The following is a 23,837-nucleotide window of genomic DNA, read 5'->3' as shown; positions in this document are numbered from 1 at the left end:
GAAGGTCAAGGCAAATCGCCTGGCTGCTGATTATACGCAGCCAGACACGAGGGTGGTTAGAAGAGCACAGCAGGGCATGCTGCACATCAGAGAAGCTTTGAAAACCAGTTTCCTGACTGGCCAGGCTACAGTGTAAAAGTTCTGTTTGTTTCTCCTTGATGAAAACCGACCCCCTTGGTTCACTCTACTTCCCTGTAAGCCAACCGCCCTCCACCCCCCCTTGATCACTGCTTGCAGAGGCAATAAAATCACTGTTGTTTCAAATTCATGCATTCTTTATTAATTCATTACACAAATGGGGGGATAACTGCCAAGAAAGCCCAGGAGGGGTGGAGGTGGTGGGAAGCACTGGGTGGGGTGGTGGAGGAGGGAAGGAGAAGGCCACACCGCACTTCAAAACTTATTGAATGCCAGCTTTCTGTTGCTTGGGCAGTCCTCTGGGGTGGAGTGGTTGGATGTCCACAGGCCCCCCCACCGCGTTCTTGGGCATCTGGATGAGGAGCCTATGGAACTTGGGGAGGAGGGTGGTTGGTTACAGAGGGGATGCAGTGGTGGTGTGTCCTCCTGCAGTCTTTCTTGTACCTCAACCATACGCCAGAGCATATCAGTTTGATCTTTCAGTAGCCTTAGCATTGCTTCCTGCCTCCTCTCATCACGCTGATGCCACCTATCATCTTGATCCTGCCACCTCTCCTCTCGTGCATCCCTCCTGTTTTGGCATTCATTTTCTGCTTTCCTGCACTCTGACATTGTCTGCCTCCATGCATTCTGCTGGGCTCTTTCAGTGTGGGAGGACTGCATGAGCTCAGAGAACATTTCATCGTGAATGCGTTTTTTTTTGCCTTCTAATCTTCGCTAGCCTCTGGGATGGAGATGATGGGGGAGCGTTGAAACATTTTCAGCTGCAGGAGGGAAAAAAAGGGAGAGTAGTATTTAAAAAGACATATTTTAGAGAACAATGGGTAGACTCTTTCATGGTGAACCAAGCTATTAACATTACATAGCCTCTTATATTGAGGGCCTGCCAGTTTGGTGTAAGAGATCACACATGCAGGGCCAGCGGGCAACAGATTCGTCTTGCAGTCAGACACAGTCTTTTCGCTTCTTTAACCTTCGTAACATGTGGGAATGGTTTCGAACAGCAGCACCCTCATTTCCCATGCCAAGCACCCATTGAGTTGGCTATTTAAAATGGGTTGCCCATTTAAAAGGAGAGGCTGCGGTTTTTGGGTTAATGTGCAGCACAAACCCAACTAACCCCCCCAGACCCCACACACACACAATGATCATTTCACCCCTACCCCCACCACATGGCTAACAGCAGGGATGATTTCTGTTTAGCCGCAGGCAAACAGCCCAGCAGGATCGGGCACCTCTGAATGTCCCCTTAATAAAATTCCCCTACTTCAACCAGGTGACCATGAATGATATCACTCTCCTGAGGATAACACAGAGAGATAAAGAACGGATGTTGCTTGAATGCCAGCAAACACCGGAACCATATAGTGAAATGCTTTGTTATGTAATGATTCCAGACTACGTGCTACTGGCCTGGCATGGTAAAGTGTCTTACCATGGAGGAAGGAATAAGGCTGCCTTCCCCAGAAACCTTTTGCAAAGGCTTTGGGAGTACATCCAGGAGAGCTTCATTGACATGTTTCTGGAGGATTTCCATTCCATCCCCATACACGGTAACAGACTTTTACAGTAGCTGTACTGGCCATGAATGCATCCCAAGTCTTCAGGGCAAATAAATCATTAAACATGCTTGCTTTTAAACCATGTATTATATTTACATAGGTACACTCACCAGAGGTCCCTTCTCTGCCTTCAAAGTCCAGGAGTGCTCCTTGGTGGGTTGGGAGGGTACTGGCTCCAAGGTGATAAACAGTTCCTGGCTGTCAGGGAAAACGGTTTCTCCACTTGCTTGCTGTGCGTTATCTTCAACCTCATTCTCCTCCTCATCTTCCTCATCCCCAAAATCCAATCCCTGTTGCATGAGAATCTATTGACAGAGTTCATGCACAGGGTGTGGTAGTTGTAGCGGCACCCCCTAGAATGGCATGCAGCTCATCATAGAAGTGGCATGTCTGGGGCTGTGACTCGGTGCAGCCGTTTGCCTCTCTGGTTCTTTGGTAGGCTTTCCTGAGCTTCTTAAGTTTCATGCAGCACTGCTGTGGGTCCCTGTTATAGCCTCTGTCCTTCATACCCTTGGAGATTTTGACAAATATATTGGCATTTCGTCTTTTGGAACAAAGTTCTGCCTGCACGGAGTCATCTCCCCATACAGTGATCAAATCCAGTACCTCCCATTTGGTCCATGGTGGAGCTCTTTTGTGATTCTGGGACTGCACAGTCACCTCTGAGTTCGCCACACTGGCCAAACAGGAAATGAAATTCAAAAGTTCCCGGGGCTTTTCCAGTCTGCCTGGGCAGTGCATCTGAGTTGAGATTGCTGTCCAGAGCTGTCAGAATGGAGCACTCTGGGATAGCTCCCGGAGGCCAATACCGTCAAATTGCATCCACACTACCCCAAATTCAACCCAGCAAGGTCTACATCAGCACTAATCCCCTCGTCGGGGAGGAATACAGAAATCGATTTTAAGAGCCCTTTAAGTCAACAAAAATGGCTTGGTCGTGTGGACGGGTGCAGAGTTAAATTGCTCTAATGCTGCTAAATTCGACCTAAACTCATAGTGTAGACTAGGGCTTGGAACCATTAGTGATTATCTTTGAAAAGTCCCGGAGGACAGGTGAGGTCCCAGAGGACTAAAGAAGGGCAAACATAGTAACTATCTTTAAAAGGGAGCAAAGAGGACCCAGGGAATTATAGACCAGTCAGCCTAATTTAGAGACTTGGAAACATACTCGAACGAATTATTAAACTATCAATTTGTAAGCATCTAGAAGGTAACAGGGTGATAAGTAATAGCCCACAGGGATTAGTCAAAAACAAATAATGCCAGGCCAATTTAATTTTCTTCTTTGACAAGGTTACTAGCCTAGTGGATAGTGAGGAAGCAGTAGGCATGATATAAGGAAGTAGTATTGCTGAAAAGGATCTAGAATATAATGGATCACAAATTGAATCAGAGTCAACAATGTGATGCAGTTGTGAAAAAGGGTAATATAGTACTGGGATGTATTAGCAGGAGTATCATATGTAAGACACAGGAGGTAATTTTTCTGTGCCACTTGGTACTGGTGAGGCCTCATTTAGAGTACTGTGTCCAGTTTTGGATGCCACAATTTAAGAAAGACACAAACAAAATTAAGAGAGTCCAGAAGAGAGCAACAAAAATAATCAAAGGTTTGGAAAAGATGACCTGTGGTGAAAAGGTTAAAAGAGCTGGGCATATTTAGTCTTGAAAAAAGGCGACTGAGGGGGGACATAAGTCTTCAAATATGTTAAGGGTTGTTATAAAGAGGACATGATCAGTAGTTCTCTATGTCCACTGAATGTTTGAGAAGTAATTGCTTAATCTGCAGCAAGGGAGATTTAGTTAAGATATTAGGAAAAGCTTTCGAACTATAAGATAGTTAAGCACTGGAGTAGGCTTCCAGGGGAGATTGTGGAATCACCTTCATAGGAGGTTTTTAAGAACAAAGTTCGATACACACCTGTCAAGTATGGTCTAGGTAGACCTGGTCCTGCTTCATCAGTGGATGGACTAGATGACCTCTCGAGGTCCTTTCCAGTCCTACATTTGTATTATTCTAGGATGCTGTAGTGTAAATCAGCTGAAAATCTGACCAACATTATCTGAATTTAGTCTATGTAGCGAGGGGGCTCCCCCTCCCCCACGCTCCTGAAGGGAGTAGGCCAGAAAACATGCGGCCCCGGGCGGAGGCCAAGCCGCCTATCCCCGCCCCCCGGAAGTCAAGGGGTGGGACCGGAAGTTCCAAGGCCCCCTCCGCCTGTCCCCGCCCCCAGGAAGTAAAGGGACGGGACAGGAAGTATAAAAGCCCGGCCCCAGCCCTCAGTTAGGAGGAGGCTGCCAGAGAAGGCAGACGCTGAGGCCTGAGCTCCCGCTGGGCCCGGCTTACCCCGCGCCCGGTATCCGGAGGGGTACTGGCCTGACTTCCCCTGGGGCCATACCCAGAGCAGCCGGCGGAGCCCTCTGATGCTCGGCCTGTGGAGGACTGGACCAGACCGCCCGAACCCCAGTACTCTGAGGACTGGACCAGACCTCCTGAACCCCGGTACCTGGAGGAGTGGACTGGACCTCCCACCACTGAGCCTGCTGAGGAACCCATGGTTTGGGAACCCCCGGATGATGCCGGCGAAGGGCAGGTACCCAGGGAGGGGGAGGCTGGAAATGGCCTGGGGGCAGCCGACTCCTGTCTGGCTGCAGACTCGCCTGAGTCCATGTCAGGGTGTTTCGGTCAGGATTTCCCCACCTGACCGTCAGCGGCGTTGACCGCTGCTAGAGCCCCAGGCTGGAACGCAGTGGAGATGGAGGGCCTGCGTTCCCCTGCACCCTTTAAGGGTGGCAGACTCCCCCTCCTTTGCCTAAGGAGACACCTTCGGTGGTTGCCTTACCTGCTCAGCCCCTGCTGAAGGGCCTGAGCCAAACTGTGTGTTGCCTCCGCCTTCCCAAGGGCCTGGGCTCAACTATATACTTGTGGCCTTACTGCTCAGCCCTGCTGAAGGCCTGAGCTCAGACTGTGTGTGGCCTTACCTGCTCAAGACCCCCTGCTGAAAGGGCCTGAGCTCAGACTGTGTGTGGCCTTACCTGCTCAGCCCCTGCTGAAGGGTCTGAGCTCAGACTGTGTGTGGTCTTGCTTGCTTCACCCAACCGGAAGGCCGGAGCGTGGTGAGCCGGCGTGGCTCCCCTCCCCCCCCGAAGGAGGGTTGAGCCCCGGTCACACTCGACTACAGTCTACAAAAGTCTGGAACTGTCAAATGTATTCATGTAGCAATTATGTTGCAATATTATATAGCATTAGTCTGTGAGTGACCTGTGAAAACCAACAGTTCATGACACGTGACAACCAGCTAAATTAAGTTCAGTGATCAAATAGCATAGTGACAAATTCCACAGAAATATCTGAACAATTATTTTAAAAGAAAACAAACTGGCATTGCTCTCATTGACACCAGTGTTAATCAAAATAACTCCACTGACATTAATGGAGTTATTCTGGTTTAACATCTGTGTAACAGAGAGCAGAATCTGGCCAATTATGGCTATGATTGCTAATCTGAAAAACAAGCCCAAACACTTCAGAGAGTTGGTGGAATAACAAAGGAAAGACTCAGTTTTATATGATGTTTATATTTTAGTTTATTTTGATTTACACTATATCAACAATGCCCATACCAGGTTCTGGGGGCACATTGTGAGTTATGTAAAATTTAAAAAACAAATGGCAACACAAGGTCTGCACCAAAATTGGTGTAGTTGTTCCACTCAACATCAGCCGTGAGTCACTAGACAGTGTATGAGGCAGCTGGCCCTCCCCATCACTGGAGCCTTCACAGTGTGGCTTCTGCTGAGTGAGCATGATGAGCGTCAGTGAAAACTGCAGAAAATGCTCTCAGGAGGGCATATCAGTTCGTTAACACCAGGTTGTCCTGCCCCCTCATTCCAGTGCTACTCCAGCTAGCATACTGATCATTAGTGGCCTGGTCAGTGGCATACATTCAAGGGCAGATCAGGAAAAGCAGAGGTCATTTGGTTCAGAGAACCCCCTGAACTTCTGGTGGTTCCCATCAAAATGTTCAGGTAGCGGTAATGCTGGACCCTGTTCAGAGGTGAGTGGCCCTTCTTGAGCCTGGAGCATAGACTTCTTTTCTTGGAACCATGCTGCCTGCCTGTGGAGCATCTGATTTTTCTGGGAGGAGCTGTGCCACTTTGGACCACAACACGTGGTTCTCGGTTTGGAGTTGAGTGACCTGTTTCTTCAGATCTGGTACCCCTTGAGGTCCAGTGGGTGGTGGTAGATCTACCTCTTCCATATCCATGCTAAGGGGCTTTCATGGAGAGGCTTGAAGATGGTCTGAGAAAACTGTAAGGGACCAGAGCATAGATGGTCTGGCCTAGCAATCACAGCTGGACTGGTGTTCACAGGACAAGGACAGCCACGAGGCTGTAGTCATGAGTAGGGATTGATAATCAGTAGTGAGGGTCAGAGTCAGGCTGGGGTCAAAGACCAGAGATCAAAGGTAGCACCAGGCTGGAATCAGGAGGCAAGGGTCAGGGTCAGAGAATGCAGATCAGAAAAAAATGTGAGGTCTGTGTTGGCAAATTGCCGGCACTATTATGATGGTCTTGCACTTTCTCTACTTTGGGGGGTGGAGGGGGGTTCAGGGCACCATTTCTTGCCCCTGAATTGGAATATTAACTGCCCCACTACTGTCCTAGAGGAGGGGAGCGGAGAGAGAGGGACTTGGGCCTGCCCTCTACTCCAGGTCCCAGCCCAAGGACCCTGAGGATAGTCATAAACCACTTGAACTGACGATTCCTTCTCCTAGGCTACTTCCCTCTCCTACCCTTCAGCTTGTGGGGGCTTACTGCCCTCCCTCTGTACAAGCCAGGTGCTCTAATTAATCTATAGCAAACTTTCTTCCCCTTACAGGGAATAAGGCTCCTTTCTAACTCTCTCCTGCTGCCCTCTGGCCATGCTGTATCACAGACTTACATCATAGCAGTCTCAAACTCTGTGTGGTTACCCAGACAACTTCCTGGGGCAAGCATGGGTCAATCAGAGGTCCATGGGGTGCGGTTGCTCTGGATCCTTTGGCCTGTACTTCCTGCAGCACCTAATCTCCACAGTGCTGTTTGCATGCAGCTCAGTATGGCTTCCCAGTGGCAATGTCAGCTGTCCCAGGCTCTGTAGACCAGGGTACTAGTCCCATGGATCCTTACAGCTGTACATTCCCAGCACTCTGTCATGCTAACAAAGATTTAATTTTTAAAAGTACATCCTTACTTCATTCTGCTTTGCACTAGCAGAATAGTAATGATACAATTTTATTGATTGTATATAGGTCCTAATGCCACGCTCATCACCCTAGCATCTGAGTGCCTTCCAGTAATGTGTTAAGCAACGTGATTTACAGCTGTCATGTATTTGTTCTCTCATACTCTCCCCAGAGGAAGAACTGTATGCAATGAAATGTGTTGTTTGGATTTTTTTGATAACAAAGATTGAGAGAGAGAGATACACAGAGAGAGCTATATGTATATGCTAGAGAAAACAAAGTCAAACAAATCTACCTTATAATTAAAGCATCATTATTCTTATTACCTCCTCTTTCTTCATAATAGGAATCACATCATTCCTGTGAGGCTTGTGAGGTGCTCACTGTATTAATAATCATGGGATCTAGCTCTATATAAAATCAAAATTGTACTTAGAAATTATCAAAAGGAATATCTATGTAAACATTTCTCTGATGGGAGAATACATCTTTTATGAGACTGATTCATTAAGATAACAGGAAAGCTGTTTGCTTGGCCCCAAATCTTGCTTTCTTTGCGGGTACAGAGGGCTGTTCCTACAGTATACTTGAAGCAGTCCTACTGCATAGACTATATCAAGGAATAGGGTAACATGGACTCAAACAAAGGAAAATGAAAAGAGAACTTTTGCTATGTCATTTTGCTATGTCATTACTTAAGGAGTTCCACACCATATCAATTCATTCGGAATATGATTCTACACCCTTTCTAGTATAATTTAGAAATGGTTTCCTACTCTTTACAAATTCATCCATCTTAATTTTAATCTTTAAATGTCTTTTTAAAAAGTAGCATTTACCATTAGCTTTGCAACCCACTTTCTCACAGACAGCTCTGCACCATCTTTCAAGGGTGTCAGTGTTTTTTTGTCACTGTTGTTTTGCTACCTTCAGACTTACAGAACTCATTGTGATGGGTTGGATCACAGAAACCTCCTTGGGATCTGCCACTGATGTACTAAGACTACCTCTGCCCCTGCTTTCCCTGCCAGTTTGGGACCTCAGCACCCTGTCTTGCTGAGCCAGACACGCCCATCTGCTCCAACACAGACCCAGGGTCTGAATTACTTGCCTCAAAGCTGCAGGCTGCTTACAGAAGTGTTCCTGCCTTTAACACTCAGGCCAGGTCTACACTGCAACTTTAAATCGGTTTAATGGCCGATATACCGATTTAACGCTGTATCTGTTCACACGACGTCGTCATTAATATCGAGTTAAACAGCTCCTTAAATCGATTTCGGAACTCCTCCCAACAGAGCATAGCCGCTAATTCTATAGCTATAACTGGATTAATCTGACGGAAATCACTTATTGCCTTCCGGGCAGCATCCCAGAGTGCAGCACTGACCCTTGACACAATCTAACCGATAGATGCGCAGGTAAACAGAAAGCACCGCGAACTTTTGAATTACTTTCCCTGCCTTGCCAGCGTGGATTTCTGATCAGCTAGGCTGCCGATTCATCTGAAACGAAAAAAGCTCTACATGACCTTACGGAATACTGATCTGATGCCTATGCGAGACAAATTTCTGTTTATCCAGCTCCTTACAGAGACATTGAAATGCCAAGCGTATTGAATACAAACCTCCAGATACCACCTCGCGTGACAAGCGTAACGAGAAGCCAGAGACTCAATGGATGACTCATACGGGAGGAGGGTATGCAGACTCAGCTATCCACAGTCCACAGCAGTCTCTGAAAATTATTGCATTTTCTAGCTCCCATGGCGTAGTTCAAACACCAGTGCTGTATGTTCAGGAACAGCCCTCAGTTATTTCCCCCCCACACGTGAAAAAGGGCAAGATGCACTGCTCTATTCGTCTTGCTCAATTGCACTCCTGAAAAGCGACCAAAGGCATTGGTGCTGCCTTCCAAAAAAGGGGTGAGGCTGTACCCAGCACCACCAGGGAAATGTTTTCTGCCCATCAGGCACTGTGCTCTCAACAGCGGAAGGGGCAACTAATGTAAAGCTGAGAACAGCTACCACAGATGCACCGACTCCTGAAATCGATCTAGACCTTGACCATGGACGCAAACAATCGATTTCGGGATCCCACTGTGGACGCGCTAAACCGATTTTATTAGATCTGTTTTGTAATATCGGTTTAAGCTAATTCGAAATAATCGTGCAGTGTAGACGTACCCTCAGATGCCCAACTGCCAATGGGGTCTAAACCCCAAATAAATCCATTTTACCCTGTATAAAGCTTATACAGAGTAAACTCATAAATTGTTCGCCCTCTATAACACTGATAATGAGATATGCACAGCTATTTGCCGCCTCCAGGTATTAATACATACTTTGGGTTAATTAAGTAAAAAGTGATTTTATTAAATACAGAAAGTAGGATTTAAGTGGTTCCAAGTAGTGACAGACAGAACAAAGTGAACTACCAAGTAAAATAAAATAGAACACGCCAGTCTGTATCTAATACAGTAAGAAACTGAATATAGATAAGATCCTCAACAGTTCCAGAACGCTTCTTTTTACAGCTTCTTTTTAATCTCCTTTTAATCTGGGTCCAGCAATCACTCACACCCCTTGCAATCACTGTCCTTTGTTCCAGTTTCTTTCAGGTATCTTTGGGGGTGGAGAGGCCCTCTCTTTAGCCAGCTGAAGACCAAATGGAGGGGTCTCCCATGGGCTTAAATAGACTTTCACTTGTGTGTGGAGACCCTTCCTCTCTCCTATGCAAAGTCCAGCTACAAAATGGAGTTTTGAAGTCACCTGGGCAAGTCACATGTCCATGCATGACTGAGTTCCTTACCAGCCAAGCCACATTCCTGGGAAAACCCAGATGTAGACTGGTGTCTCCAAGTTCATTGTTGGCTTAAGCGTTTCTTGACTGGACACTTACTGAAAATAGTCTTTTCTCAAGAAGCTGACCAACTGCTCATTCAGGGTGAAATCCTGGTCCCATTGAAGTCAATGGGAATTTTTCCATTGACTCCAATGAGGCAAAGATTTCATCCTCAGTTCCTGTCCTCTCAGCAAGGTCTACTAGCAAGAGTCTCAATTATTGCCAAGCATGGCAATGGTTTAAATGAATAACGTACACTTGGGCTGAAACCAACACACTGATTTTGCCTAGTATGCCGAATATCCAGCAGATGGGGACACATTCCAATCACATCAAACCTAGATTTGTATTGAAATGCTAACTGAATGGTCATGGGTTCCAATTTTAAATGCCATAAGGCATCCAGTCCTTCAATGCATGTTATCATGCAGTCTTTAACTAGGGCCACTTCCTGATCCTACTGAAGCCAATAGGAGTTTTGCAATTGACTTCAATCAGATCAGTCCTATGAATTCTGCTTTAATACCTGGTTTAGTTCTGTTAAAATAAAATGTCAGTGTAACTATGAAAGATTATAGTTTTGTCTCATTGCTGACAATGCAATTCACTACTATTCAATTCACTCTTCATTCAAAAACTATATGTGCATAAACAGGATAGATTAGGAAATAATAAGAAACAAATGGAAAAGTTAAAATGTTATTTATTTTTGTATTATCTGGGTGTCTAAAGGGCCCAACCAGACTGAACTCTGTTGTACTAGGCTCTGTCCAAACATACTAAAAGACAAACCCAGTCCCAAACAGCTCACTGGATTTCTCGTTGTTTTTGTGGATACAGACTAACATGGCTACCCCCTATACTTGACATAAATTAGAATGCATGGGTTATTGTTAGTACTTTGGTGAAGGCCATTTCATGTAAGCAACCTTAGTGTTGGATGCATATTCATAAACAAAAAATGTTTCAGTTGACTCCAACACTTTTCTTCCTAAAAATTCTACATGGTATAAATACCCAAATATTAGCATATCTGGAAATGCATAGCTAAGGTCCTAGTTAGCTATTGTAACCCCCACACCTTCTGGGTGTGGTGTTCTGTCCCATCTAGTAGCACCAAGACCGCTCAAAGAGAAAGATAAAATGAGTCTATTCTACAGCTTAGTTAACAGGTGGTTGGCTTTGAGCTCATGCTGTAGAGGCTCATGCACTAAGTGCCAAAGATCCAGGTTCAATCCCACCCCATGATGACCTGCGTCTGGCAGCATTACAAGTGGGATTGAACCTGGGATCTCTGGAGCTTAGTGCATGAATCTCTACAGCATAAGCTAAAAGCCAACTGACTGTTAGCTAAGGCTTTAAAGCAAACTCATTAATCTCTCTCTAAGTGGTTTCCATGCCTCTAGATGGGACAGAACACCACACACAGAAAGTGTGTGGGTTTACACTATTACTTGCTATTGATCTTCTCAAGAGAAAGTATACCCTCTAAAATGATCAGAAGTACATACGAAGGTCAAAATAACAAATTATTACCCTGGGATGGAATGCAGCGTACAAAATTTCAGGCAGATTAGTTTCTTTTTGGCTAAATTTAGGGGTCGGGGCATTAAATGGGGCTAGCCACACACACTATAAACATTTTGTGTATAATAAATGTCATCATGTTTCTTTCAGCTCACCCGTTGACAAAGGATTTTCAGATTCACTTAGCATTGGTCTAACTCAGCTCCCACTGAAGTCAATGACAATGGTGAATGCTTTTGAAAATTCCAAATATGTCATCTTCACCTTGAAGAAAGTTGTATTTATCCAATTCTTTCTACATTATAATTTTTAATGTCTCCTAAGATGTCAAAAACAACTTGGTATAGGTATGGATAAATTTGTTATATTTCATTTCTGCCATTGCTATAGGTAATAGATGAAAGAATGGATTTGCTTTTTCTTCCTTTATCTTTGCAATCTCCTGTAGCCACATTTACACTTGATGCCATAAAAACAGCTTTTAAAAAGTCATCTTTTTCACAGATCTCCTTAAAAACCATATCCACCTCTGAAATTAGCTGAGATTTTTTTTCTGTTTAGGCCCTTAAGTGTATTTGGGCCTGATCCAGAGCCAGTAGAAGTTAATGGGCATCTTTCCTTTGACTTCCAGGGACTTTGGATCAGATACAAGCTTACCTTGACAAATCTAAGTCATTTAAAAAAATTTCTAGAATACTTATCTAGAGAAATAGCAGGCTTTGCTGATAAAATTAGAGAGATTTTATGCTCTGAAATATTAGAGTTGTTAATACAGAATCATCTCCTACCAGGTGCTATTAAAAATGCTTGCTTAATCAAAATAACAATTTTAAAGCCCATTTTCATATTTCAGGCATGTCAAAAAACTCAGAAATTAAATATTTTAGAATACCATTTAAAACTGACTACTCACTATAAATATGTCTGACTACTCTACTCCTAAACAAGAAGACCCACTAAATATTCCAGAAGAATGCCAATATACAGTTGTAAAGCCTCCCCATACACACACTTCCAACTGCATGACTGATTCCATTTTAATCTCCATATAACTAGAGTATTGGAAACACAATTAATTTTCAGATCAGTGAAAATAAGGCTGGAATTTTGTATTCTGTAGAACTTCAGTGTTAACTTGCACATCTGTCATAAATTTACAAAAAAATAAATCACGCATGCAATGTGATAATATGAATGACTCATCTGAAAAGGAAAAACTATGTTTTCTGTACAGTTATATAGCTAAAGCACCATACTCATTATGCAAAAAAATTAAAAAGTTAGTTTATTATAAACATATATTAAAGCATTTATGCACACAATAAAGATCAGCCACAAAGTCATCCTAATTTGGATATTTTTTACACTGGATCTCATCCTCTGTTTTTTCTGTCTTTCACCTCTTCAGGGCAGTGGCTGTATCTTGTGTACTGAACAGCACTGAGCACTCTGGTACTAAGGGCTCAGTCATGCACCAGTGAAGTTAATGGGAGTATGACCAGTGAGTTCAGTGAGAGCTGGATCAGGGCCTGCACAAATAATAATTGTATAGTCTGAATTTATTTCATTGAGCATAATGCTTCCGTATGTGTGTGACTGATGGAGAGAAGTATATATTTTTGAATGATAATTCTAAAATATTGCTCACTTGACATTTTTTTTAAGTAATTTAAATGTTTCTGAAGATGATGTACTCTTTTGAGTTCCTGAGATTGCATAACTGTTTGTGTCCTTGTGGTTGTGGTGACTAGTTGTAAGAAAGCAGATTTTTATATGTTAACAAGCCTAATTTATGAGACAGTAGCTGGTTAATTTGTTTACAACTAGATAATATAGCAAGTTTATTTACATTTTCCCTTTAAATTATACTGGATATTTAGAGGCCTTAGCTTGACAAGTTTTCTATTGCACTATTGTCTCTTTCCTTTTCTGCTCAATTAAGTATTTATTAATGTATTAATCATGAAAATGCACATAAATGGGAGGGGGACAGTTTCAAACTGCAACAAGCAGAAGAAAACATATGCAAAGCTACTGGACAGACTTCATTAGGATATGCAGTTTCCAGTTTGTAAGATCTATGAATGACTTCGTTTTCTCATATTGACAATAGCTCCTTATATTTACTTACCACAGTGAAAGATAACTGCCCAACTAACCCCTATATCAGTGGTCCACAATAGGGTGTTGTGATCATTGTGGTGGTCATCTCCCATGTTAAGTCCAACCCCCAAATTTCCCTGTAGCAAGTATAGTGGTAAATTACACAAAGATGGGACATTAGGATAGTGTTAAAGACGTTAATTTATCTCAAATTTCATGCATAAGCCACAATAAGTTTCAGTCAAATCTAATAGAACTGAACCTTCTTTACAGCAGATAGCTGCAGAGAGCCAATTATTTAAGTTCTCTGCCCAGCCCTTCAAAATTCATCTCTTTGTAATTCATTTTTGTAATTCTCAGGAATCAAAGAGGCTCCAGAAGCCTCCAAGGAAGAATCCAAATATTGGGTTTGTATTGCTAGATGTTACCTCAATCACTTTGACCTCAATTGCACAAGGTGATGGATGGTCTGACCATGGTACTGAGAGAATCCAAAAATACCCCCAACTCTTCCATTGTACACATTTTGGCCCAAATCCTGTTCTTGGTTATATGAGTGTAGCTACAGTTGATTCAATAGCAATTGGGCCCCGTTCTTTACAACTAGTTGGGTGAAGGTTATGGCAAACAAACAGTCATTAACATGGCAAATTAAATCCCCCTGCAATGAGGGACTGATTGTACTTTTGACAAATGGATTGAATCTTTACACAAACTTTCTTCTCTGTAATGGCTACTACTGTCCGCTATGGGACTTTTTCCAAGTGCCATTATGTTGAATCATAGATTATTAGGGTTGGAAGGGACCTCAGGAGATCATTTAGTCCAACCCCCTGTTCAAAGCAGGACCAATCCTCAACTGGCCCCCTCAAGGATTGAGCTCACAACCCTGGGTTTAACAGGCCAATGCTCAAACCACTGAGCTATCCCTCCCCCTGAGTTAATAGTGCCATTATCAGAGTGGAAGCAATGAAGGGTGGAGTGAAGATTTAGCGTAGCTCTGAGGGCACCTGTATCGATAGTCACAGGGGGCCCCATCAAATCTCAGGCCTATCCTCTCACTTTTAGAACCTGTAACATATTTTTGCGTGTTGATCTGTAATCCTGATCTGTATTAACACTTTTCCTATTTAGAGAAATACCAGTGCTGCCCTAATACCCATTTCTTTAAAAAAAAATCTAAATCCTTATGTAAATTTCTGTATACTAATTGCCCTGTGATGCAGCCTTATAATAACCAGAAAACTAGCAGTTCCTTTGTTGTTAATGTTCATTGTTATTTACAGGTTTTGCTGTGTTCTGGACTGGTTAGTTGGAAGTAGAAAAGTGATAACAATTACTAGATTGCGGGATATTTGGGACTTAGTCATGTTTGAATATATGGAACTAATAGGATGTGTGTTGATCACATATGTATGTTGTACTGTTTCCCCTCTCTCTCTCTGTCTTTTTAGGTTATAGCTTATTTAACATTATAAAGCTCTTGGAGAAGGCCTATGTCTACATATGTGTTTATAAAGGTCTCAGTTAAATGGCCGCCAAGCCTGTTGGATCCTATAGGGTTGTATCACAATATAATAATACTTAAGATCGGCCTGGACATGGAGGGCAGTGGAGATGTGGGAATTGGAATCAACACTTGTCTCTGCCTTCTCCTATAACATGAAGACCCCTCTAAAATATTCCAGAAAAGTCGCAAAATATAATTAGTTTGACCTCCACTTCCAACTGCATGAGACGGATTCCATTTTAATTCCATATACATAGATGATTGGAAACACAATTATTGTCAGATCAGTGAAACAAGGCTGGAAAAAGGTGGTGTCATGAGGTATCTCAGCCCCTCTCGAACGTTAGCGATGCGCATAACATGGGGTACCAGCATGGAATCCCCCTAAGCTTAAATTATCAGCTTAGATCTGACAGCTGCCACCAATCAGCACTTGGAGTGCCTGATAAACTGGTGATCCTCCCAAAACCATTCCCCTGGACCCCAGACCCAGATCCCTCTGGATTCTTGACACAAGAAGATAAACCCTTTCCTTTAGACCATATGCCTCTCCCAAGCTTCCCCTCCTGGGTTACCCTGATGAAAGATCACTGTGAATTACAACTCCTTTGAACTTAAAACATAGAGGAATCAACCGTCACCCCCGCCTCTCTCCCACAATCTCCACTGGCGAGTACCCACTAATTTTCCTTTGAAGCCTTAACCAGAGGAAAAATTAAGTAACAGGTCTTAAAAACGAAAACTTTAATAAAAGACAGAAAGAGTTAAAGATAGTCACGTAAATTCAAGAAGGATAATTTAACAGGGTCTTCAGCTAAATAGCAAACTAGAGAGAAGATACCTCCAGCAAAGAAAACAATTATAAAACACTCCAACCAACATACACATTAAAAAACCTTCCACCAGATATCACATGTGCAAATAAAGAAAAGACAATTAAAAGACTAAACCCGCCTTCTACTTGACTGCTTATACACTTACTACTGAATAGAAAATTAGAGAGCCAATGTAGTACGTTCCGTCACTCTCAGATCCCAAGAGATGAAACAGATCAAAGAAAAGAACACACAACAACAAAGATTTCCCTCCGACCTGAGATTTTGAAAGTTATCTGTCTCTGGTTGGTCCTCGTCAGTGTTCCCGCCGTTTCACTGGTTGTTACCACTGCTAACAGGTAAACGGAAACATTAACTCCTTTACTCTCCTGTTTATGACAGTGCCTATGCTATGCTCATTATAGGCTGAACATAATTTAGAAACAGAATGGCAAAGAATTTTGCAACTTGGAAAATAGCATTTTAACACACCAGCAAATAGTAATGGGATCACCAATAAAAACCTTCATATCAGACTTAGCTCTCTTTCTTAAAGGCAATCTCTGTCACTTGAGACAAGCGATCTTTGTGACACAGCACGGTCAGAGGTCTCAGGATGGACTTTCACTACGAAAAGGGACACCCTGCCAAGATGTAGGCCAAACCAGTCTAAAACAAGTTATGTTAACCCTTCTGTCCCTCTGAGTTGGCAGCAACAAGGGCTGGGTTCAGTAGTCCAGGGGTTCGTTTCTAATAACACAATGCAAAACCGTCGCCCTACCCAGTGACCTGGGACCACTTATTACACCCCCACCCTCGGCCCTCTAGGAGGCATACTTCCCCACTACGCAAGCACAGGTCTGAGCTGTAGCAAAATCGTTTAATAAGAAGTAAACAATGTGGATTTCACATTGGAGAAATCGTACCCGAACAGATTCTAACACAAACATAAGAAAAACCACCTCCAATAATCTAGGCATGTCCTTTCCCCATTAGGGTCTTAAGTCCAATCACCCAAAATCCAACATCACCGAAAGTCTTGGTCAGTGTGCTACTTCCAGAGTTCAAAAGTTTTCTGCCACGTTTTAAACACCCCCCACCAGCCTGGGTGGAAAATGAGAGGAGGGGAAAGCCCACAAGGGTGTTAAGGGGCACCTTACATGGGCCCAGGGCCAACTGTCTCGCCTTCTCCATGAGTTCTGCTTGCAGCCTTCCCTACGACCAGCTCCACTACACCAGCTGGTGCTGCCCCTCCACTCGCTATTGTTTCCATTGGCTGCTTCCACCATGCTGCAAACTGCTCCGCTCTGCCTAGCTGCTAGCAATAGGTCTTCAGGCATCCCCACTAGTTAACACAGCACTCCAGTGATTCAGCTCAGCTCTTTTTCAGTGATTCAGCTCTTAGTAGGGAGCCCTGGTGACTAGTGCACCGTTGGCCAACATAATTCAGCTAAGCAGTCTCTAGTGGATTCCTCAATGGAATCCAATTAGCTCTACTCTTTAACAGTGGAGAGAGGGGAAGTGCAACTGGTGTTCAGGCCCTCAAAAGGGGGCCCATACCATCAGGTAACACAGCAGTCCCAACCCTCTCAGTTCACTGGGTTTGGGAACCCATGTCCCTTGTCTAGCAAGTACTACTTAATTTAGGTTGAGCCATTTCTGTCATAAAGCAGTCTCATAGTTCCTCATTCACATAATTAGGGTGACAGCACTTTTTTTTTCCTCCTGCCCCAATAATAAAGAAATTGGGGATCCCAGAGCTGTCAAAATAACCATCCCAGGCTGCCATGGGCTTATGCTAGGTGGGGTGGGTTGCCAATGCAAATACCTGGAATTTCTTTCCACACTCCCTGAGATTCTTTCCACACTCCTCATAATTCACCACCAGATGTCAGGGTAGAGCTCATCCTGACTCTGCTTATATCCTCCCCTCAGCTGAGAATTTGTTGTCCCGACAAATCACATTCCCTGCTATACCAACTTACTGGTCCCCTCCAAAGGGCCTCAGATAGCCCACTTTTGCTTCCACAAACCTGTGTGCTAAATGTATTGGCTCCTCACTATTCACCTCAGGTGCATTGTAAGTTAACCGTTTCACTGGTCTTATTACCCTGTCTCACCTATTGAGAATCTCTGTTGCTGTGGTAGGGGGGACATCCTCTTGAGAGATGGATGGGGAGGTTTCCTGTGAGTTCCCCTCGGATTCTGGCATAGGCCCCTGCATTTCTAGTTCTAACAGCGGAGGGTCGAAGGCGCTCAGGACATCCTCCATCTGTATGTCGCCACTGTTCAATAACCTGTGTAAGTCATCACACAGGGGTTTCACCAGTGGCTCAGGAGTGTCAGGAATGGGCCTAAATACTTCTGCCATAGGGTTTAGGGAGGAAGAGGAGGTACTCTTTTGATTCAGCTGATCGAGACTGAAATCTTGTCTTCATCCTAGGATACACCATGGTTGTGTCTTCCTCCTCAGACTCACTCTCAGATGTGCTGAGTAGGGGTAAGTTAGTTGCAGGAGGCCGGCTGTCCACGTTGGAAGGTGGCTTTGGTACAGCACCTTCGTTCTGCCCAGTTGCCTGTTGTGGCCCATCTCATAAGGGCTGCCTACCAATTCCCCCATAGGGAGCAAAAGGTTTCTATGCACGGTTGTTGTCTGCCCTGGACCCTCTTCAGGTTTGATCTTGTAGACTGGCAGCTCTCCTAGCTCTTCCATCACCAAGTAAGGTATTGCCTTCCATCTGTCAGTTATCTTGTGTTTGCCAGCAACACCCAAATTTTGCAGCAGGACTCTGTCCCCTGGCTGGAGCTCTTGCAGACGTATCCTAGCATCATATTGATGTTTGTTGTGGTCTGTGTTCTTCCAAGTTGCAGATGTAGCTAAGTGATAAGCATCCCGCAGCTTTTCTCGTAATCGGGATACATATTGCTGATGGGTTTCATAGCTATTGCCATCCTCTGCTACACCAAAGCACAGGTCTATGGGTAATCTTGGTTCTCACCCAAACATCAAGAGATATGGGGTGACTCCCATAGCATTGTTCTTTGTGGCGTTGTAGGCGTGCACCAGAAATGCAACATGTTGGCTCCAAGTTGCCTTCTGCTCTGGCTGCAAAGTCCCTGACATATCTAATAGTGTTCGGTTGAACCTCTCTGGCTGAGGGTCACCTTGCGGGTGATAAGGCGTTGTCCTCGACTTTTTAATTCCTGCTATCCTCAGCACCTCCTTCAGAAGGTGACTCTCAAAGTCTCGTCCCTGATCCTGAGTGTATCCGGGCTGGGATCCATAAACTGAGAAATATTTTTCCCACAATACTCGAGCGACAGTGGTGGCCCTTTGATCACGTGTGGGATATGCCTGCGCATATCGCGTATAATGGTCGGTCACTACTAGGATGTTCCCAATATTCCTCTTGTCCACTTCTAAAGACAAGAAATCAATGCAAACCAGCTCCAGAGGTTTGTTGCTGGTGATGTTCTTCAGATATGCAGCCCTCGTGGGCAGAGTTTTCCTTTGAACACATCGCGCGCAGGTCTCACATTTCCTGCGAACATCTTCAGCCATCCGTGGCCAATAGAATCTACTGCGGATAAGTTCCAGGGTCCTCTCCATCCCTAAATGTCCAAAGTCATCATGCAGGGCCCTCATGGCCAGGGCTCTGTACTCTTTCGGCAGCACTAGCTGATTCGTTGCTTTTGTAGAGGGTCTGTGGTTGTGCGGTGTAGCACTCCCTGAATCAGTTTTAGTTTGGTCCATTCTCTCAATAGTAGTTTGCCCTCTGGGGTAGGTGGGACAACCGCAGCTGGGCCTTGCCCTCCCTTTTGGCAAGTAGTGTATCACGAATGTCAATATCTTGCAGCTGGGCTTCCTGCCAGTCAGCCGCATTGAGCATGGGCAAGGGAGATTGGTCCAAAGCAATATAGTTTACTGAAGCAGAAGGCACGCATTCAGGGGGTAGGCCCAAAGTTTCAGCAACACATCCATGAAGGCTCTCATGGGCCTCCGGCTCTCGGCGACTCACACTGCAAATAGCTCTCACTCCATCCGTGGGTATCACAGCAACTTCTGGTGCCTGTGGACGCCTGGACAATGCATCTGCATCTACATTGCTTCTCCCTGATCGGTACTGAATGCTGAAGTCATAGCTAGCCAAAGCGGCCACCCATCTTTGCCCTGTAGCATCCAGTTTAGCACTTGTTAACACATAAGTCAGTGGGTTGTTGTTGTCTGTCCACACCTGGAACTGAGCCCCATACAAGTAGTCTCGAAATTTCTCAGTGATGGCCCATTTCAAGGCCAAGAACTCCAGCTTGTGGGTGGGATAGCGGGTTTCACTATCAGACAGTCCTCGGCTGGCAAAAGCTACAGGTTTACGCTTGCCTTCCACCTCCTGGTACAGTACTGCCCCCAGACCCTCCAAACTGGCATCAGTATGCAGGATAAATGGCTTGCTTGGGTCAGCAAAGACTAGGACTGGGGCGTGAGTTAGGCAAGTAATGATTTCTCGAAAAGCCCTTTCACATCTCTCATCCCACCGTGGCCCAAAGGGTTCGAAGGGCCATAGTGTCTCTGCATGGAAGGCCTTTTATTCTTGGTCTTAGATTTGTCCTTGCTGGACTGATATCCCCTGGTAAGATCATTGAGGGTTTTACAATTGTAGCATAGTTTTTCACAAATCTGCGGTAGTAGCCACTAAACCCAAGGAAGTCTTGAGTTCTCTGTAGTTGCTTGGACGTGGCCATGTAGTGAGTGCTTCTATTTTATCAGGATCAGTACTCACCCCTCTTGGGACACGATGTGGCCCACATACTTCACCGAGGTCCTGCAGAACTGGCATTTGTCAATTGAAAGCTTCAAACCATAATCCTCCAGCCTATCAAGCACTTTAAGAAGTCTTTCTTCATGCTCCTCCAAAGTTCTTCCAAACACAATCAAGTCATCCAAATAAACTAACACTTGCAGTAAATTCATGTCTCCCACAACTTTCTCCATAAGACGTTGAAATGTGGCAGGTGCTCCAGAAATCCCTTGGGGCATGCGTTCGAACTGATAAAAAATCCTAATGGGCAGATGAAGGCTGTCTTCTCCTTATCTTCTTCCCCCAGGGGATCTGGTAGTATCCACTCCGAAGATCCAACACAGAGAACCACTGGCTTCCCAGCAAACAGTCTAAGGCATCTTGGACTCGAGGCATTGTGTACTGGTCAACCACAGTACGGCGGTTTAGGGTGCGGTAGTCAATACACATCCGGATTTTCCCATTCTTTTTTACGAACCACCACAATGGGTGAGGCGTATGAGCTGCGGGACTCTGTAATGATGCCATTTGCAACCAGCTCTTGAAGATGTTGTCGCACATCTTCCATCTCGGAGAGAGCAAGCCTTCTAGATCTCTCTCTGAAAGGTCGAGAGTCATGTAGTCTGATGTTGTGCTCTACTCCTTTTGCACATCCCACATCCCACTCATGCAATGAGAACACCTTGGCTCTTTCACAGAGTTTCCTTCTCAGGCGATCTTTCCACTCCTCGGACAATGGAGAATCTCCAAAATCAAACTTTGCTGGGTCTATAGTCGGTACTTGAGTCTCACACTGGGGTTTTACAATTGATTCAGGCTCAAAGAGGTCTGCTATCTTTTGTCCTTGCCTCACAACAACATCCTTACTTGTTTCATTAGCAATCAGTATAGTCACCTTTTCCTGGGCTTCAGCAGGTAAGGTTATGACTCCACTGGGGGACCAGCACTCCTTCCGGAAGCTCTCCTTCAGTCGGCTGCTCTATCATTGCTAATGCCCCTTTACTGCCTTTCAGCTTGGTACTCATGACAAGTACTTCTTGCTCCGTCCTTGCAGGCACTACTAAGGGGGTTGGACCCATGTACTTCAGCGCCCCAATTGGTAGCTCAGATGTCTCCTTTTTAGCGCTCTCAATCTTCCTATAGGCTTCAGCACAAAGCGTATGGATCATCAGGGTACTCAGGTACTGGTCCCCAGCCCGTCGTCTGCAGTAATCCGCGAGCACCTTGAAGAGACTGGAGTTGGTCCCTATCAGCACGACACATCAGAGGTCCCTTTTGGGTCAGGGCATATTAAAGCAGCTGTGTCTACCTCTTGCTTTACTCCAGCAACCTCCTCTGGGAATTCCAGGTGCACTATGACATACCCTTGATAGGGGTATTCATCCATGCTGAGGCCACACAGACCAATGCCAGTCAGTGCCTGTATAGGCAGGTGCCTAAGCATCTGTTGGTAGAATGACTGAAATATAATAGTCACTTGAGATCCAGTGTCCAGCACGGCTTTACACTCCGCCCTTCGATCCTCACCATGACCTCTGCTCGAGGCCTATCAGTCCTGCAGGGATCCCAGCTGGATGGTCTCTTCTGGGGGAATCTTCAAATCCTGTATGCCTAGGTGGTCTCCGTCCCAGACCTTCTGGCAGCTACTGGGTCTCTCCAACTGATCCTCAGCTTTTCATACACTAAGGAGGGGTTCTCTTCCTTATGGCAGTTAGCAGCACTGTGCCCATCCTGACCACACCGGTAGCAAAAGAATTGTCCTTTCCCCCTTCGCCGGGGTGGGACAGTGGCTCTGGATACTGACTTCTCCCTCGTCACAGCCTGAGGCTCCTTATTCCTGGAAATCTTAGCTCGGTCAATGATGCTTTGCAGCTCAGCTATCCGTTCCGTCAGGACCTGCATTTGTTGGGCAAGTTCCTCTGTGGTGCTCACCATCAGTACACTGGCCATTGGCAGTGGCGTTGTGCTGGCTGGTTCCAATGTTTGGGCTTCCCAACACTCGCTGGCCGCCTGCCTTTCTTCCTCTTCCCTGACCTCCTTTATCAGCTGGGAGTAACTCGGGGATGTTCCTGCCGTTCTCTTAGTCGGAGATGAAGTAGGACGGGTTCTGATACTGAGTCCCTCTTACAACTTGAGCCAGTCTGGTCTGATCCATATGCTCAGCAGTCACTGCTCCCCTCATAACAGCTCTCTGAAGCAGTCTCTCCAGCCTCTGTATATAGGCTGAAATTTTCTCACCCCTTTCGGGAATTAAGGAATTTACAGTAACTGTCCTCAGGGCCCTCTACGCTCCCAAAGGTATTATCAAGGGCCTCTAGGCAGTCCTTCACGCTGACCCCAGGGTCAATGAGTTTTAGGGTGCGAATTACATCTAATGCTGGGCCACTAAGGCTCTCTACTAGACATCTTCGCTTTTCTACATCGGGTACGGCCCACTCCCGCAGCATTTCAGTGGTATGCTCCAACCAGGATTCAAACTCCTCTTCCCCAGAAAATAACCTTAACTTACAACAAGAGTTTGACGTAGCATAGGCCAACACAATCTTTTCCAGTATATGCCTGACTGCTTTTGCCCAATCATAGGCTGCGGCTGCCGCCCCTGAGCTAGAGGCTGCAGGACTGGGGCCCAACAAACCCAACATATTAGTCATTATACAAACAGTAATTTCCTCAAAATATAAACACGATTATTTCCCAATACAGTGGAACACTCAACAGGTGCTTGCAAGATGTACTGACCCTCTGGTGTCTCAGGATGGACTTTCACTACAGAAAAGGGACACCCTGCCAGAAGGTGTAGGCCAGCCAGTCTGAAAACAAGTTTCCTGTGTTAGAAGAAGGGATGATAGACATAGCAAGGGTGAGGGCAAGGATAGTCCCTTTCAGGGCAGAAGACTGCACTAGATAACCTATTGAGGTCCCTTCCAGTCCTACACTTCTATGAGTCAGTGCCATTATTTTGTTTCGATGTGTTCCCATTAAAATACACCTTTATGCCAAAGCTAGGACTACTTGCAATGATAAACACTGGACTAGAAAAAACTCTAGAGAATATATAGAAGGAAAAAATCCTGTAGGGTTGTTCAAAACTGGAAGTCCAATGACTGTACAGTGTGGTTTCCCACTGTGGTGCCAGCCTTCCATCAAGCCTGCAAGGGGCAGGAAGAATTAAGAACATAAGAATGACCATACTGGGTCAGACCAAAGGTCCATCCAGCCCACTATCCTGTCTACTGACAGTGGCCAATGCTAGGTGCCCCAGAGGGAGTGAACCTAACAGGCAATGATCAAGTGATCTCTCTCCTGCCATCCATCTCC

At 45.1% G+C, this 23,837-nt stretch overlaps 1 pseudogene; it reads right to left on the bottom strand.

Moving 5' to 3' along the window:
* Positions 1-303: 303 nt before the first annotated feature.
* On the bottom strand, positions 304-19,477 carry LOC142046624 (uncharacterized; annotated as a pseudogene).
* Positions 19,478-23,837: the final 4,360 nt, after the last annotated feature.

The sequence above is a fragment of the Chelonoidis abingdonii genome, chromosome 3 (assembly GCF_003597395.2).
Source record: "Chelonoidis abingdonii isolate Lonesome George chromosome 3, CheloAbing_2.0, whole genome shotgun sequence".
Taxonomy (NCBI): domain Eukaryota; kingdom Metazoa; phylum Chordata; order Testudines; family Testudinidae; genus Chelonoidis; species Chelonoidis abingdonii.
Note: the sequence above shows the minus strand (reverse complement) of the source record. Positions and strands in the feature narration are given on the sequence as shown.